The following is a 5,223-nucleotide window of genomic DNA, read 5'->3' as shown; positions in this document are numbered from 1 at the left end:
ATACGACGAAAATATAAAGAAATAATATTAATAATAAATTAAAGAAAAATACCTAAATAAAATAAATAAGGACTAAGTAAAAAATAAGGTATACTATCTATAAAAGGGCTATAAACTAGCACGATATAATAAGATCTAAGGACCCTATATATAGTAACGGTAAGCTATAGTAACTAAATAGTATTAAATATCTAAATTATAGGATATTATATATATATACTTTTAAACTATAGCGCGATAGGTAATTACGTTTTACCTAAAGTCGTTAATTATTACCGACTTATATAGAGATATAAGAAAGATCTATATAAACTTATAAATATTAAAGGAGAGGCCTTTAACTATAATAACGGAATTATTAATATAGAGATTAATTACCTTAATATTAATATCTAGGGCTATAACGAATAAGTTAACTTTAATATTATAGATATTAGAGAATATAACCTTATATTAAGACTTTTATAGCTATAGGAGAGCAACCTACTAATTAACTAGAAAACTAGCTAGCTATATTAGAACGAGAACGTAAGTTTCTAGGACTAGTAGATTTAAGAGAAAGTAAAATTTTATAATAATTTAGCTACTAAATAAGATAAAAGGGATAACCGTTTAAGTAAATTATTATAGGCTTTAGCGATATAAATAAAAATAGTAACTAAATTAATAGATATAATAAAATTAACTAATAAGACCTATATACTAACTAATATAGCTATATAACCTAGTATCTAATATAAATAAAATAAAGGATATAATATAAAGATCTAAAGAGTTATTACTACTTTAAGGAAAGACCTTAAATAAATTAATAAAGAGCTTAAGTTAAGAGAAACTAGCTCTTAAAAGAAAGAATAAAGCCTATAAAATAAAATAAAAAATTTCTCCTAAGAATACTAAAAATATAATAAACTCTTTAAGGAAGAACTTAAGATAAGGTTACTTAAATATAGCTAATAAGACTATAAAATTTATCTTAAGGATAGAATAACGCCGATATTCTATAAGATCTATAACTTAAACGAAAAGTAACTATAAACGCTATATAACTATCTTAATAAGAATCTATAAAAAGGATATATATAAACGTTAATATTTAAAGTAGGCTACCTAGTTATATTTATTTTAAAGAAAAATAGTAAGCTATAATTAGTTATTAAATATAAACGCTTAAATAATATTATAATAAAAGACTAAATACTATTACTACTTATATTAGAACTATAAGATCGACTATATAGTAAAAAATAGTTTATAGCCCTCGATCTTAAAGGCGCCTATAACTTAATATATATAAAAAAAGGATACGAATAAATAATAGCCTTTAGAATAAAATTTAGACTATTTAAATATCTAGTAATACTATTTAGACTTATAAATATACTAGCTACCTTCTAACGGATAATTAATAATATCCTATATAAATACTTAGATATCTTTATAGTAGTATACTTAGATAATATCTTAATCTTCTTAGATACCTTAGAAGAATATAAGGAATATATCTATAAGGTACTCCGCGTACTTTAGAATATAAAGTTACTAGTTAAACTAAAAAAAAGTAAGTTCTATATATAGGAAGTTGTCGCGAAGCGTGGCCTGATTTCGCAGTTCTCGGAGATATCCCTTGGCAAGAGGGACCAAGGAAGCTGAAAAACACCCGGTGTGGAAGAAGGAAGAAGGAGCTAAAAAGAGGTGCAGAAAGGAGGGTAGGGGCATGAGGGGAAGCAGAAGTGGCGATGGCTTCCTATAGAGGTGGCGAGAGATAAGACGGATGTGCCGGCAACGGCTAGAAAGGAGGGGAAAAGCCGGCAAAAAGCTCGGTAGTCGAAAGGACATTAGTGGCTTCTTTAAGCAGGATCTTCTTTGTTAATTGAGATGCTAGAAGGGTATAAAGAGGGACGTTGGATAGAGGAAAGAAGGACAATCAAGGCAATACAACAATCACTCCCCTGCCGCAATTGCTACTCCCGCAAGAATCAAATCTCTCTGCCCTGCCTGTCCGACCCCTTACTTCCAATTTCACCTTCGTGCATTTTCATGCACTTCTCGCATCTCTCTTCGCGAGAGTTATGAGCCCGGGAGGAATAGAATTCCTATACCTTCCGGCTGCTGCAAAAGGCACCTTTCTTGCATCCCTCGTGGCTTCATTTTACCCCTCTTACTAGAAAAGCCGATTTTTAACCGACTTTTCTGCCCCCCCTCTTCTTCCGCAACGATGACGAAAACCGACTCCTCTGCCGTCCCTACGGTCCGTAGGACGATTCTTGCAGAGCCCCAAGATTGGGATAAGTGGGTAAAGGAGCTACGGGCTCGTGTGGACAGAACCATCCACAATTTAGTCTTCTCTGACAAGCAGGACCCTCTTGAGCCCCCTCTTCGTCCTAGGGCAACGGATTTTGCAGAGGGAGCTACCCTCTTCTCCGAGCTAACCTCTGCACAACAGAGAGCTTTTTCTGCTGCCTTAGGTGACTACGAGAGTCACCGTAAGGAATACCTTTACGAGACGAAGTTGCTAACTGCTGCACGCACGGCGATAACGGAATCCGTTAGTGCCGCAAAGCTAATATCTCTTCGAGAGGAAGAGACTCCTAGGCAGTGGCTTTTAAAGCTCGAGACCTCAACAGCTCCCTCGAGAGGTTATATGACTGACCGTATTAGGAAGACCTATACGGCCCACCTAGGAGCCTTTTCTGCTAGGAACCTACTAGCTTCTTCGTGGCTAGCTAAGTGGGAAGAAATCCTCGAGGAAGCTAACCAATACTTCCTCACAGAAGCTCTTTCCGGCCAGTGGCTACGGGATATATCTCTGCTAATAAAGCCTATTAGTGACGGTTACTCGACTATCTTTCGAGAAGCTAGCCGGGAACTAGACGAAGAGGCTGCCAGAGTACAACAACAAGCAGTCTTATTCCTTCGTGGCCAGCACTCGACCCAGACGGCTCGACCTGCTGCCCCTGCAGCTGCTGCAGCCCCTGTTGCTGCGGCTCCCGCTGCTGCTGCTGCGGCTGTTGCTCCTTCGGCTCCTCCTCCCTCGAGAGCATCAACACCGTCATCAACGGCTGCCCTAGGCCCGGCCCCGGCTCCGCCTCTTGCTCCGGGCCCGGCCCCGGTCCCGTCAGTCAGACCGGCCCGACTAGTCCCCCAATGGACCTTTCAGTCCGTTAGTCGAAAAATCAGGGAACTAGTCGAAATCGAACCTCTTCGTCAAAATCAGCAACAAGGGGTAAAAAGGGGGGGTTTTCAAGCAGACCTTCCGGACCGGGACGAGGATTCCTCGAAGAAACAACGTACGAGGAGGAATCGACCTACCTGCCAAGCGTGCAAAAAGCCCCATCGGCTAGAAGACTGCTGGCAGGTCTTCGAGGAAAACCGACCCGAAGGAGTCAACCCTTCAAAGAGGCTACGAGAAATAGTACAACAATCTCTTAAGGAGGACCCCTCGTTGCAGAAGAAGATAGACGAGATTCGGGTTGCTAAGAAATAGCAACTAATAACGCCGCTGCCCTTATTCGAGCCGCAAATTCGAGGAAAAATCGTTGGTATAGCAAATCCGGCCTTCGTCTTCCCTACGGATCAACAAGGCCAAGACCAACCGTTAGAGCCCTCCGACTATCCCCTACGAAAATCAGCTATCCTTGACTCTGGTGCTTCCCTCGACATCTGCAATACACTCTCACGATTCCGGTCCTTTAAGAAGGCACGGAGGGAATACCTTATTGCCGGGGAATCAACCGTACGGATAGAGGGATACGGAAGGGTAAATTTCACGATGAAATTACCTAACGGATCTATACGAATTCTTCGACGAAAAAGGGTAGCTTTTTGCCCTCGATTTTCAACGAGCCTGATTTCCTTCCGCCTTCTTCGAAAGGAAGGAATCTTCTGGGATACGACGTCTGAGCCTACGAGGCTAGTCCAGAAGAATCAGACTATTGGGCTTATCGAGGAAAAATTCGGTCAATTTGTTCTCGAATTCCGACCTATCCTTAGGAAGGAACCTCTCGAGAAGTCAGCTTTCCCTGCTCGAAGGAGGGTAGGTTCAAAGGACCCTCTTCCGGCAGCCCAAGGAGACGGTCTTCTTTGGCACGCACGACTTGGTCACCCGGGCCCCCTAGCTTTACATAAGCTAGGCCTACAACAAGGCGTACGAATAAGGGGCCCAAAGACCGTCGAATGCGAATATTGCGGCCAAGGGAAAACCAGGAGACGAATTTCCAGACGAACGCCTATACGGCCGGACCAGCCGTGTGAGGAAATTTGGGTCGACTGGACCGACGTCTCTAGGGATCAGGAAAGCTTCGTCAGGGTGATGTTTTTCACAGACGCCTTTTCAGGGATGGTTTTCCCCTATTTCTTACGGACCTACCTAAGCAAGCATAACTGGTCTGCCCTCCGGGACTTCGTTAACTGGATGAAATCCCACTTTGGCTACGAGGTCAAGAAGATACGGTCTGACGGAGAGCTATTTACGAAGGATATCTCAAATTGGCTTCGAAAAAGGGGCATTTTACCCCTCCCGTCAGCACCGAATACCCAGGCCCAGAACGGAGGGGCAGAAAGATCAGGGGGTGCTGTGATGGAAAGGGCCCGTATAATGAGACTTGCTGCAAGGCTTCCACACGACCTTTGGAGGGAAGTCGTTGAGACCGCCTGTTACCTTCGGAACCGGACCCCTAGAGGGACTACCCAAGGAACAGACTGGAAATCCCCCCTCGAGCTCTTCACGAAGAAGAGGGCCTCGCTAGCCCACCTTCGTGCCTACGGCTGCAAGGCATACGCAATGACTGCCGATGCACAGCTAAAAAGGAAGAAGAAAAGAAAGCTTGATCCGAGAGCCTTTGTTGGTTACCTCGTTGGTTATAATTCTACGAATATCTTCCGGATCTGGATTCCTCTTCTACGGAAGGTTATTTCGACTAGGGATGTGATTTTCGACGAATCTAGCTTCTTTGACGGAAAAAGGGATCAACAGCCCCTCTTACTCTCACAACGTTAGCTAATTCAGAAGATCCAAATCCCCCCTTCCCAATAGTCTCAAGAAGAGGCCCTAGACGAGGAAACGGAAGAAGAAACCGACGTCGAAGCAGTAGAGGATAACGCCGACTTCGAGGAAGAAGAAGAAGAGGAAGCTGCTAGATCAGATGATCTAGACGAAGAAGGAGACTATAGGAAAGCGGTAGAGCTAGAATACGCCTGCCTACCTACGCCTCCTCTTACGGA

Source organism: Hirsutella rhossiliensis, assembly GCF_020360975.1.
Source record: "Hirsutella rhossiliensis strain HR02 chromosome Unknown scaffold00017, whole genome shotgun sequence".
In the NCBI taxonomy this organism is placed as follows: Eukaryota; Fungi; Ascomycota; class Sordariomycetes; order Hypocreales; family Ophiocordycipitaceae; genus Hirsutella; species Hirsutella rhossiliensis.
Note: the sequence above shows the minus strand (reverse complement) of the source record.